General features: G+C 54.0%; 1 long non-coding RNA gene across 1 annotated transcript; it reads right to left on the bottom strand.

The window, feature by feature from the left end:
* Positions 1-10,907: 10,907 nt before the first annotated feature.
* Positions 10,908-12,375, bottom strand: LOC144229617 (uncharacterized). Its single transcript, XR_013334536.1, has 3 exons — positions 12,279-12,375; positions 11,557-11,601; positions 10,908-11,291 (listed from the first exon to the last, which is right to left on the bottom strand). It is a non-coding gene; the product is annotated as an uncharacterized LOC144229617 (long non-coding RNA).
* Positions 12,376-13,344: the final 969 nt, after the last annotated feature.

Here is a 13,344-nt window from a genome sequence, read left to right as displayed (position 1 = left end):
GCAGGGGCCTGAGCCTGGGACGCCCCCGGGCCGTGGCCAGCACGTGCCCGCGTCTGAGGATCACCCCACAGGGCACACGGATCCAGGGGACCTTCTGCTAGAGTCTGTAGAGGGCGCTGGCGCCCCCCATCCGGCCCCAGGAGGGCGGGACCAACCGGCCGCGCACACGACCTTCAAGGCCGTTTTCGTCTCCTGCGCAGGCCCCGGGGCCCTGAGTGACGGGCGCCCCGCTCACCCTCCCCCAGCGCACGCACACACGCGCACACGCACACACGCGCGCACACACACACACACCCGGTGTCTCTGGGTCACCTCCTGCCAGCCCGTCGCATGTGCTGCTCGCTCAGCCGGTAAACCCTCCCCCAGGATCCAAATGGATCACACGCTTCCGTTTCACGCCGTCACCTGGGGAAGCACCTTTCAGCCCGACCTTCCAGACCTACGTTCAGGTGCAGGGGCGCCCACCCAGCCCTCCTCACCCCCCTTCCGCGACCTCCGTCACGCCCGGCGCACTGCATTTTCCACCCCATCACTCTGCTTACCGTCCGTCTGACCCTGCAGACGACAGGCGCTGGGGCGCGGGGACCCTAAGGGACGGCTCAGCGCCCCGCCCGCATCACAGCGACACCGCCCCGGGACGCCGTCCTGGACGCACTCGTCGGCCGCTCGGTTCACCGAGACGAGGAGCGGGGAGGGAATGTCCGTTTCTCCGCGGGGGGAACAGCGTCCCTGCCCGCTTCCCACGTGGGGAGAACGCCAGCTCGGAAGCGCGGAGGCCAACCCCAGGCTCCCGGATGGAGGATCTGCGTCTAGAGTTCCCGCGCGAAGCTCAGACGGAGCGACAGACGTCTCCGCAGGGAGCAGGCGTGCGCTGGGGGCACAGGGGCTGGCACCTCCCTTGTCTGCCCANTGGCAGGCTTTCCAAATTTTCTCTCTGGGAAAGCGACTCCTAAGAAGCCAGGGCAGGGGCAGAAGGGCGCCCACCCTGTCCGTCTGGGTCCTGCGGCCTCACTGTGAGCCCCCAGCCCCAGTCCCCGGGACATCTCGGCAATCAGATACCAGGCCCCGGGGGCCCCAGGACTGTGACGACTCCTCCCGGTGGGGACACAGGAAGATCGGTGGCCATAGCCTCCCACTGAAAGGCCAGGACGCCACAGACCACGAAATCGAGCAAGACCTCGCTCTCATCTACAGGTGGAAACAAACCACAAAAATCTCCTCCAGCAGAGAGGCCACCGGAAGTGGCCGCAGTGTCCCCCAACCCACGGGGACAGGGTGCAGCCAGGAGCCCGCACACAGGCGGCATGTGCCGGGACCTTCCTCTGCCTTCAGGACGTCCCCCGGGTCCCGGGACAGCCAAGGGCTCACCCGTGAGGGCGGGACAGTCCCCTGCAGACAGAGGGATGGAGGGTCCCCCCGCCCGGGAAGGCAGAGCCTCCACCGCGGTCCCGGCCCCCCAGCTCTGGCCGCTGCGGCGGGGCCGCGTCCCAGTGCTGCTGCGGTGACAAGACGCTCGCCCCCTGGCCACAGGGTCCCCAGAACCACGGGTCACCTCTTACGTTTACACACTCGGCAGTCTTTTCCAGCTACGGAGAAAGCCTTGTGGGAATTCATCATATCACGGGAGGGAATATTTTTTTATAGTCTGGGGCAAATGACTTTCATAAGCCTTTTGTTTAAATACAAAGGTAGGGGCGCCTGGGTGGCTTAGTCGGTTAAGCGTCCGACTTTCGCTTAGGTCATGATCTCGCGGTTCATGGGTTCGGGCCCCGCGTCGGGCTCTGTGCTGACTGCCAGCTCAGAGCCTGGAGCCTGTTTCAGTCTGTGACTCCCTCTCTCTCTGACCCTCCCCTGCTCACGCTGTCTCTCTCTCTCTCCTGGAAATAAATAAAACATTTAAAAAAAATAAAAAATAAAATAAATAAATAAATACAAAGGTAGAACCAAAACCCTATTCCACAAGGAGAAAGTTCAAAAACCCAGAGTAAAGGCGCATAATAATAAAAGCACATGCACTCGTGACGTGTCAGGTGCAGATCTAAGCACCGCACCCTTAGGACTCAGCTCATCCTCCTACTGATGCCATTTAAGAGAGAAGAAAGCTGAGGCACAGAGCAGTAACTACCCCAGGCGGACGGAGGGACCGCCCTCCGGAAGGCAGGCGCAACGTGGGAACAAGAAGTAAAGGAACAGAAGCACCAGGGGCGCCTGGGGGCTCAGTCGGGTAAGCGTCCGACTTCAGCTCAGGGCACGATCTCACAGTTCGAGGGTTCTATACCCGCATCGGGCTCTGTGTTGGCAGCTCGGAGCCTGGAGCCTGTTTCGGATTCTGTGTCTCCCTCTCTCCCTCTCCCCTGCTCACGCTCTGTCTCTGTCTCAAAAATAAACATTTAAATATATATATAAATATATATATAGGGAGAGAGAGAAAAAAACTTTAAAAAATAAATTAATAAAAAAGGAAAGCGAACCCCGCACGGATATCAGCAGCACACACTGGGGGCAGATTTCACAGATTTGATGGACACGAGTCAGCGGCAAAGAGGCTGAGGCAGCACAGACCTCAGGTGGGGTCAGAGCACAGATACAGGGCGCGGCTGGAAGTGATGCAGAGAGAACACATTACCTAACGTGCCTGGGCTTTTTTTTTTTTTTTATATTTTTATTTATTTCTAGGAGAGAGAGAGAGAGAGACAGCGTGAGCAGGGGAGGGTCAGAGAGAGAGGGAGACACAGACTCTGAAACAGGCTCCAGGCTCTGAGCTGGCAGTCAGAATAGAGCCCGACGCGGGGCTCGAACCCACGAACCGCGAGATCATGACCTAAGCGAAAGTCGGACGCTTAGCCAACTAAGCCACCCAGGCACCCCTGGGCTTTTTTTTTTTAAGTTTACTTATTTATTTTGAAAGAGAGAGGCAGCATGAGGGTGGGGACGGGGAGGAGAGTGGAGAGAGAGAGAGAGAAAGAGAGAGAGCGAGAGAGAGCGAGAGAGAGAGAGAGAGAGAGAGAGAATCCCAAGCAGGCTCTGCGCTCNTTTAAACAACACCCGGTAAGACATCTGAAGCAACATTTAAGGTGGGTTCTGATAAAATTTTTAAAAACTTTCTTTTCTTCTTAGAGATTTTATTTTTAAGTAATCTCTGAGCTCATCGTGGGGCTTGAACTCACAACCCTGAGATCAAGACTTGCACGCCCCAACGACTGAGCTGACCAGATGGCCCCAGAGGAAATTTTCAAGAAAACTTTCAACTTTATGTTTGTGGGCCCAGCCCCTGGGCTCCCCAGCGGAGCTACTCTTAACATCTGCCAAGGTCAGACTGACTCATTTAACTTCAAAGCAGGGACCCTGTTTCTGCCGCAAGCACACACTGAACATCTGCTTCATGAGCAAATAACCTTAAAAAAAAAAAAAAGCTCAAAGATAAGAGTAAAAGCTCGGCAAGTTCCCATAAGATGCAGCCGTGCACATTCTAAACATGGAAGACCGTCTGCAGCTCTCCGGGATGCCTTTCATCGGGGTGATTTATAACTTTATGGTTTTTAAAAAAAAAAAAAAATTATGTCTTTATTTTTTTTNACCCACGAACCGCGAGATCATGACCCAAGCGAAAGTCGGACGCTTAACCGACTGAGCCTCCCAGGCGCGCCCACCTTATGTTATATATCTATATACATAACCCGGACCAAGTGCTCCCCAGAGCACTCACTCCCTTCTCTATGAAGACTGTGTGTCCTGCGCAGCTGTCCTAACTGGAGCTTGAATAAAACTCTTCCTTTTTCTTTAAATGTTTTGTAAAGGTTTATTCATTTTATGTCGACAGGTCCTTCCTCAGGGAGAAAAAGCAGGGGATGGAAGAAATTCCGTGTCCTGAGGCACCTGCGGGGCTCAGTCTGTCTTCGGCTCAGGTCAGGATCTCAGAGTTCATGAGTTCAAACTGCACATCGGGCTCTGTGCTGACAGCTCAGAGCCTGGAGCCTTTTTCAGATTCTGTGTCTCCCTCTCTCTCTCTGCCCCTCTGCCACTCACACGTTCTCTCTCAAAAAATAAACATAAAAAAAAATTAAAGGGGCATCTGGGGGGCTCAGTCAGTTAAGTGTCCAACTGCGGTTCAGGTCATGAGCTCACGACTCATGGGTTCGAGCCCCGCGTCAGGCTCTGTGCTGACAGCTCGGAGCCTGACTCTGCTTCAGATTCTGTATCTCCCTCTCTCTCTGACCCTCCCCTGCTCATGCTGTCTCTCTCTCTGTCTCTCAGAAATAAATAAAACAAAAATTTTTTTTAAAATAGTTTAAACAGAATAAAAGGAAACTCTGTCCCGAGATGGTCAATGTGCAGACAAGGCAGCTGTGGTGTGTGTGACCAGAGAACTGACGGAAACCACACTTAGGAAGTTACAAGTGTTCCAGTGATGACTCAAGAGGGAGTCTCAAGTACACGGAAATTATATTTAAAAAAAAAAGATCCCAATGAAAATTCCGGGGTTGAAGAGCACAGCAACGGGGATGAACGTGTTTGCTCCGTGGCGGATTCCAGACTGCGGGGCAAAGAGTGGAATCAGAGCACCTGAAGTCAGGTCAGGAGCAACTGTCCAACAGGAAGAACAGAAAGGAAAACGCACGGAAGAAAATGAAGAGAACGGGGAGACAGAGCGGACAGCACCACAACTACCAAGACGCATATGCGGGGGGTCCCAGAAGGAGAGAAGGGGGGGCTCAGAAAAATATTTGAAGAAATAATGCCCCAAATTTTCCCAAATTTGATGAAAACCAAAATATACAGAGATCCATATGGACACATCATGGTCAAACCCTTAAAAGACAAGGAGAAAATCTTGACAGCAGGAGAGAAGGGACTCACTGTATTCAGAGGAGCTTTAGGGCCACGCGTGACACTGCATGAAGCAGGGGGAGGAGGAGGCCGTGCAGTGACATCCTCAGAGAGCTGCAAGAGAGCATATAAGCCAGGAGCTCGAGGTCCACAAACTATCCTTCAAAACTGAGGATGAGGGGCGCCTGGGCGGCTCAGGAGGTTAAACGTCCCACCTCGGCTCAGGTCATGATCTCAGTTTGCAGGTTCCAGCCCCACGTCGGGCTCTGTGCTGACAGCTCAGAGCCTGGAGCTGCTTTGGATTCTGTGTCTCCCTCTCTCTCTGCCCCTCCCCTGCTCACGCTCTGTCTCTCTCTCAAAAAGAAATAAAACGTTTAAAAAAAATACTAAAGGAAGTCCTTTGAGCTGAAAAAGAGTGACTTGGTATTGACTATCAGCTGTAAGAAGATACACAGAACCAGAAACGGTAAATACAAGCGCTACTATCAAAGGTGCTATAAACACATTTTTCTCTTTTCTTCTCTTAATGCCTTTTAAAAACACAAGTTGTGTTAAAAAAAAAAAATTCACCAGATTATACAAAGAACTCTTACAATTCAAAAATATGACAGCACAATTTTAAAAGTGTGCAAAAGGTCTGAATGGATATTTCACCCAAAGAGATCTAGGAACGACGTCGTAAGCGCGCGGGAAGGTGCCTNCAGCGCGCGCGCCCTCCGCGGACCCGGCGCCGAGCGGGGGGGACGCGGAGGCTGGACGCCCGCAGGCTCGGGAGAGGGTGCTGGGGTCGGGTCCCTCCCCAAGGAAAGAAAACCCAGCCCAAGGCAACCTGGCTATAGGCACGCGTGACCACGGCCCTCAGGACCTCGCACCACGAGACCACGTAATCGGACTGCGTGTGTGTGTGTTACCCCGTGTGGGGGACAAAGGAGGAGAAAGTACGTTAAAAACCACGCCCCGTGGCGTTCAGGGCTCAGTTCTCTGGGTACGAACCCCTCGGACGGCGCCGGCAGCCGTAAAGCTGCTTCCCGGAGAGAAGCCTCAGCGTCCCGTCTCCCCTGCGAGGACCCTGCTGCACGACTCGGGGGCTCTGGTCTGGGACTCGAGGGGTGCGTCTCCCCCTCCGTCTGCGGCCGGGACGCGAACTCAGGGCGCCAGGAGAGGCGGGGCTTCCGGCCCCAGGACCGCCGGATCCGGGAGACGAGCCCCCGGCCCCCGACCCCCGGGCGCTGAGGGACCCGGGAGGCCCTGCAACCGGCTCCGGGAGCGCCCGTCAGACCAGTGAGAACCGGGGTGCGCCCTGGCAGACCCCCCCCAGGTGCACCAGTAAGTCCACGGGGAAGGGGATCGAAGCTGCAAGTCCAGGGCGCCGGGCGCAGGCCGGGGCCGCCGTGTGACTGTGTGCGGACAGGTCTCGCCTTCATTTCCTGGGTCAGTGACTGATAAATGGAGCCAACTGTCCCTGGTTATTCTGCCTCAGAACGGGGACCTGAAGGAATGTTCCCACGCAGCTGCCGAAACGCCTTTGCGTCGGGGAAACTCCCGGTCTTCTCCGGACGGTCGTGCGCCGCCCGATTCCACGGGGGGAGAACGAGACTGAACAAAGCCCTGGAGTCGCCTCCTCTGAGCTGACCGGATTTAAAGCTGGGAATTCTCTCTGCCTCTACTTCCCGTCTGCCCTCCCGTCCCCCTCCTCCCTTTCTGCCCCACCTGAGGGGGGACACTGCCCCTCCCCCCCATGACTGGCTCCTCGGCGCCTCGGGCACCATCCGCTCCTGCTCCTCCGGCCCTAGATGTCCCGAGCGAAGGCCACAGATGTCAGATGTCCCCACCTACGTTCCAGGTCCAGATTAACCACGGGGAACAAATGGCCGTCCGTGGACTCAAGGAAAACATACTCAGTGTTTAAGCGGACTTAAGTTTGTTGGTTTGAGATACAGTTTATCAACATTTTAAAAAAATGAACTTTTATTCTACCTACATTTGCTGAAGGTCAAATAGGCTCATGTGTTTTGTTTAGTTTTAATTTCTTTTTTCCACTTATTTTTTTGAGAGACAGAGAGTGAGCAGAAGAAGGGCAGAGAGAGAGGGAGACACGGAATCTGAAGCAGGATCCAGGCTCTGAGCTGTCAGCACAGAGCCCGACGCGGGGCTCGAACCCACGAGCTGTGAGATCAGGACCTGAGCCGAAGTCAGACACTTAACCAGCTGAGGCCCCCCAGGCGCCTCTAGGCTCCTGTGATCTCTGTTCCAATCTGTTAATAAAAGGATGACTTAAAGTGATGGTTAACTTTGTCTCAACGTTTTCACGGATAATGGTTAAAATAGCTTTCAAAGCCCTTGGTAACCTAAACGTTAAAGTTCTGCTTGCATGAGAAATTGAGATTGAATTCATTGGCGATCTAACGAGATAAGAGGCCAAAGCACTCATTACTAGATGTAGGTTTGTGCCTCTGACTTGTTGCAAAAAACTAAGAATACAGGGAACCGTTGGAAACCATGCTGTGTGCCTCATGGATTCATAGGTTTGCCATCTAAAAAAAAAAATTCTAATATAACATAGAGTTCACAACTGGTTACTACTTAGTCTTCACTGCAGACTAAGGTTTCTACGAGTTAAAGTTCTGCTAAATGTAATTAAAACTGATAAAAACAAGAAAAGCAACTCTGTGTGCAGAAAAGTAAGAGATATGAAGGAAAAACATAAGAAAAACAAAAAAAATGGAAATCTATTTTTGTTGAAGCTAAAAGAAAGTAATTTGGTCCTCAATGAGACCCGGTCATTTGGAGAGAAATGGTTTGGGACAAAATCTACGTGCAAAGAAAAGTCGTACAAGATTCGTGAAGGAAAACCTTTAAAAAGAAATTTTATGTGTGGTCAGGACAGACTAAGGTTAAGATAAATGTATTTTAAAAGGACAGGGATGGGGCGCCTGGGTGGCTCAGTCGGTTGAGTGTCCGATTTTAGCTCAGATCATGATCTCACAGTATGTGGGTTCGAGCCCCGCATCGGGCTCTGTGCTGACAGCTCAGAGCCTGGAGCCTGTTTCAGATTCTGTGTCTCCCTCTCTCTGACCCTCCCCTGCTCACGCGGTGTCTCTCTCTCTCTCTCTCTCTCTCAGAAACAAATAAAACATTAAAAAAAATTTTTTTAAGTGCACAGGGTTAAGATGAAGATTCCTCCTCCTTTGATCCAAAGGCTGGGAAATGATGGCAATACCCTTGCTGCCGGCCTCCGAATCTTCCACATTTGTGCTCTTCCTGTTTGAGCAGAAGAATGGATGCCTCTGCCAGATGACGGATGGGCGATACATGAAGGGCTTTTCCTAAGGTACATGGGAGCCATTTCAGTAGACGCAGCCCACTGTCTGCCACACGTGGATACCCACGTGGCTGAAGCAGGTTGATGTGGGCACTGTTGAAAAGGCAGGGGAATCGACCTTGACTCTGGCTCTTTAACCCCCTCCCTCAGCAGCCAGTGATCAATATGTAAGTGACTGCTGGGCCGGAATAAAATCAGTGCATCCCAGACAACCAGGGAAGTCTTGCTTGCTCACAGTCCTACCCCTCAAGGCCCTGCTGGGGGTAAAAAAGGAAACGGGAAAGACCAGGCGGCTCTCGGAGGCAGAGTCAAGCCTGGGTCAGAGGGACGACTCCCTGCACCTCACCAGGCTGACAGGGCTTTTCCTGTCGCACAGCCAGCCCAAGGCAGGGCCCGGAGAGGAGGTTTCGGGGGCGGCTACGGGGAACTGAGATGAGGGACAACTTTCTTCCTTTGCCCTAGAGACGGGCGATTCCCCACCCGAGGCCATTGCTGTTGGGAAAGCAGTACGATTCATTTCTTCTACACAAAGGCTTGGCCCCGTACGAACTGGGAGAGGGAACTTGGCTGCCAGCGGAAATATCAACGACCACACTATCCTACAAGTGGACGTGTTTTGCAAATGTGAAGGAAAACAGGGAGAATTTCCCTATTTTCATTGTTTTTGGGCCTTAAGAATAACTCAAGATACAGGTTACCAACATAAGGTGGACCCTAATTTAATGGCAACCCTTTCTCAAGTCCAGCAGTCAGGAGGGGAAACAGTTAAGGGCCCCTTACCTGGGTCCAAAACAGACCTGGCGGAGGGGGCAGGGAAGGCCTCCATCTNCCCCCCACCCCTGGTCCTCAATATATATGTAAAAATAATACCAATCTGCTCCCTGCACCCACCTTCTCCTGGCCTCCCGTAATGTAATGGGCATGTTTCCTTACAGGAAGCTAGAATGACGGGAAGGAAACAACATCAACCAAAAAACCCTTTATAAGATTGAAGACCGATAAAAGGAGATCTAGGTAAATCTTCTGACTGGATAAGTATATAAAGGCTTTTCAGAATACTACTAGGTTTTTGAGTTGACTTGGAAAGATATAACGCTTTTGTTAAATCAGACTCTTCATGAGACAGATGTTTTGGGGGAAAAATTAAGAAAAGCTAAGATTTAGCCCTTAAATTATGCTACATTAGCCACTGTTTTACAAACACAAAATGGGAGCCTGATGGCCTTCCTGGAGAGGTTGAGGGAGGCTCTCACTAAGTATACGGCTGACACCCCGGAGGCGGAGATGATTATTTAAAGGACAAATCTGTCACTCAGTCAGCCCTAGATATTCAGGGAAAATGCACACATTGGCTGTTGGCCTTGAAGGGACCCTGGAGCAGCTCTTACGGGCTGCCAATTGGGTGTGTTACAACCAAAAACAGAAAAATAAGAAAGAAAAAAAAAAAAAGAAAAGGAGGTTTAAAAACAAAAACAACCCGAGGCCTTGGTCGTGACCCCACGTACTACGTCAGACTGGACTCCCCGAGGTCCTGGCACCAAGTGCCATTTCTATGTCCGTTCAGAGCCCGAAGGTGAAAACGTCCTCAGAGGCGACAACCACAGTGAAACCCCGCAAGCCAGGCCCCTTGTGCAGAGACCGTCACTGGATCTGAGTGCCCGCGGGGACCTCTCTGAGGCTCAGGTAACCAGGGTCCCTGGAAGGGGCTGGCCGGGGCCTGGGCTCTGCGCGGTGGCTCCCCTGAGCCACTGCCCGTCAGAACCCCGGAACCTCGGGTAACCCCAAACGTGGAAGGAGAACTGGCCGATTCCCTCCTCAAGCCCAGAGCTTCCTTCTCTGACCTCCCTCCACCCCAGGCCAACCAGCCAAACGCGGCCTGGCCGTCAGAGGCGCCTCCGGAAACTTCTACCTAAACTATTCTCCCAGCCCCTGGGGCGTGTGTGGGGAAACCTCATTTTTCCTCCTTTCCGGACACGGCCGGAGCCTCACCCCCCTGCTGGGAGGCGGCTACTCACTCCAGGGCCGATAAACGGTGGTGAGACTTCAGAGATCACTGGGTACTGCAGGCGGCAGACACCAGGGCTCAGGAGAATAGCGCGCTGCTGTATCGATTATTAAAGGAGACTCCATCCCACCTACGCTCCCCCAAAAATAAACTGGGGCCTGACTCCTGGACACGGTCCCCAGCCCTTGGAAAGGTCACAAACCGAGTAGGGCAAGGACGATGACCGAGCTCACAGGGTTGAAAGACCATGAAAACACCGCATCGCGCCTTCCATTTAGGGAGGGACAAAACTCATCAAATGGCCCAAAGGATGTTTAGTGGACATTTGTCAAGGGCAGTTCTGCAAGTGGCATCAGGCCGTGAAGTGGGTCTTAGATCCAATCCTCTCAGCCACACACTTGCCCTCCCAGAGGATCGAGCTGGAGACCCTCCAGGAGAGACTAACCGTCAGGTCTCCCTCAGATGCCAAGGTCAAAAGAAAAAAGTTCCAACATCTGTTGATATGGGTTAGTACCGATACTGATCAGGTAGAGGCCCTCCCCTGCAAGACAGAAAAGGCTCAAAAATAAGAATTCTGCTTTAGAAGACAACGCCCGTTTTGACCGACCTAAAAATTTACAAGTTAATGGTAAATGTCTGCCTTGACTCTTTCTCTAGAATCCCTCTCTTGAAAAGGTCTTCCATCTGGAAATAAAGCAGACTGTCTGCCTATACGCAGTAAAACTATAACATTTCACAAGCTTAAGATGCTTAAAAAAATTGTTTTAATTAAGTTAGGGCCAAACTCTTGGAAAGAGAGCCACTGTTGATTACTTCTGCTTCTCCGTCACCTGGGCTGTGAGAGATTCCCTGACAGGTTTACAAAGTCAAGGTCTCTCCGAGATTATTTGACAGGTCTGAAACTACAGACATGATCTTAAGATGCCACCGTGTTGGTCAGGATCATCTTTACTTGGTGCTGTTCCGTGTCTGCTCCTGTCGATGCCGCCCCACGCCGCCGCCTCCCTGGAAAACCACTCCGGAGCCACGCGACTAGCCCTGGGGGAGACTCTGCCGGCTGTGCCCCCACACGTCCCGTATCCGCCTGAGGCAGCCAGGACGGTCATCGTCCCTGCTCCCCAACAGCAGTCACTGGCCCTGCTCCAGGGGAGGGATAAGGGGGGACGGGGTGACATTACGCAGGAAGGTGAGGGGCCCTGAGGGAGGCGGATGGAGCTGCGAGTGGGAGGCTGAACAAGCAGATGAGGTTGTCCCCTTATCAAATCCTTTATGGGCGCCCTCCCCCCATTATCAAGGGCATGGGGGGGGGTCTAAGTGAGAGACAACCTAACCCTAAGACAACAGATGGGGGCCCTAGGCTCTACCCTGACCACCTTTCCCCACCGGGTCAGGGGGCGATTACCTGTGACCCTGACCACCGACGCTCAGCCCTTTATGGCAGGAGATGCTGTGTGGATAAAGGAGGGACATGTCCAACCCCCAAGCCCCTCAGGAGGGGCCCGATCCCGGTCATTCTGTCCACCCTCCTGCAGTCAGGGTAACTGAAGCAGGTCCCCGGGTTCCCTACGGCCGAGCGAGGCCGGCACCCCGAAGCCGGGGGCGCTGCCTGGTCCGTCCCCGCCCCGCGAGCCGCCCACACAGAAGGGGCGCCCTGCAGCCCCAGAGGCCCCGGGGGGTTGGGGGGGGCAGCCCCGCTGGAGTGGCTCCGGAAGCTAGAAGCCGACCCATCTACACTCGAGGAATCGACGGTCCGGGGAAACAGAAGACTGTCCTCATTTCTGTGTGTCCCTACAGCGACACGCTGTCCGGCCTGGGTTCGCACGATTTCTGGGATCCTCGCTCTACTCTTTGCCAGAGGATTGGCCGGGACGCCCCCACCGGTGGGAAATGTGGGGAGAGGCTTCTGTGGACACTCCCCCTCCCCTTGCGGATAGGACCCTCCGCTGGCCCCAACGTGGGGAAGCAATGGCCATAGGAGACTAGGAAACTAGATCCCAGGAACCTTACAGTAAAATAAAATACCCCAGTCCTACTACCGGGGTTTGGCTTCTCAAAAGGTCAGTTATTGGGAAAAACCGTCTTGCCTAGTGGGGAAAATTTCACCGCCGTCTGTTAAAAACTCACCACGCCTGGGGGCGCCTGGGTGGCTTAGTCGGTTGAGCGTCCGACTTTCGCTTGGGTCATGATCTCACGGTTCGTGGGTTCGAGCCCCGCGTCGGGCTCTGTGCTGACTGCCAGCTCGGAGCCTGGAGCCTGTTTCAGAGTCTGTGACTCCCTCTCTCTCTGACCCTCCCCTGCTTGCGCTGTCTCTCTCTCTCTCTCTCCTAGAAATAAATAAAAACACTAAAAAAAATTTAAAAAAAAAAAAAACTCACCATGCCTGGGCCAAAGATTTTATAACTCAACCGCCCTGAAAACCCCAATGGAGGGGCGCATGGGGGGGCAGATCACCCTGAGCCGGGTCCCCACCCCCTTCTCTCATCTCCAGGAGGCCTGAGACCGTGTCCGGCAGCCATCAGACGGCAGGTCCCGGGCGGACTGAACTCGAGATGGGGAAGGGCAGCCTCTATTAACCTCTAAACCAAGACGATGCTCCTTGGGGTCTGAGCATCAAAGGGGCGAAGGTGAATGCGGCAGGGACCTCTCCCTAAGAAACGAAAAAACCCCAAAGGCGCATGTGACGGCATCCCTCGCGGCCTTGTGCCCGGAGACCACTAATCAGGCTGCATGTGTGTGTGTCACCCTATGCGGGAGACAAAGAAGGAAAAACTATATGAAAAACCACGCCACGTGGTGTTCGGGGCTCAGTTCCCTGGGTAGAAACCCAACTAGGCCGGCGGGGGGAGTAAATTCGCTTCCTGGAAAGGAAAGCCTCGGTGTCACCCCTCCCTGCGAGACTCCGGTGCAGGACCGCGTGGACACGTGCCGCGCCGGAGCGTCCCGAGGAAGGCTGCCGCGTGTCCGCAGTCGGTAGCGGCGACGCCGCGGCTGCACCGCCCCTCCTGGCCTGGCCCTGGGACCGGCTCCAGCGTCCACGCGGGCGAGTGCACGCACGCAGGGCCGTCTACACTCCAAGTCAGTAGAAAGGGACACACTAGGGACTGGTGGTCCAGACGGAGGGGCCTGGCGAGCAGGACGCGCACGAAACGTCCGCGAAGGGCAGCCGCGTGCGTGTGAGCCGCCCCGGCGC

This window comes from Crocuta crocuta, unplaced genomic scaffold (genome assembly GCF_008692635.1).
Source record: "Crocuta crocuta isolate KB4526 unplaced genomic scaffold, BGI_CrCroc_1.0 scaffold862, whole genome shotgun sequence".
NCBI classification, from domain to species: Eukaryota; Metazoa; Chordata; class Mammalia; order Carnivora; family Hyaenidae; genus Crocuta; species Crocuta crocuta.
Note: the sequence above shows the minus strand (reverse complement) of the source record. Positions and strands in the feature narration are given on the sequence as shown.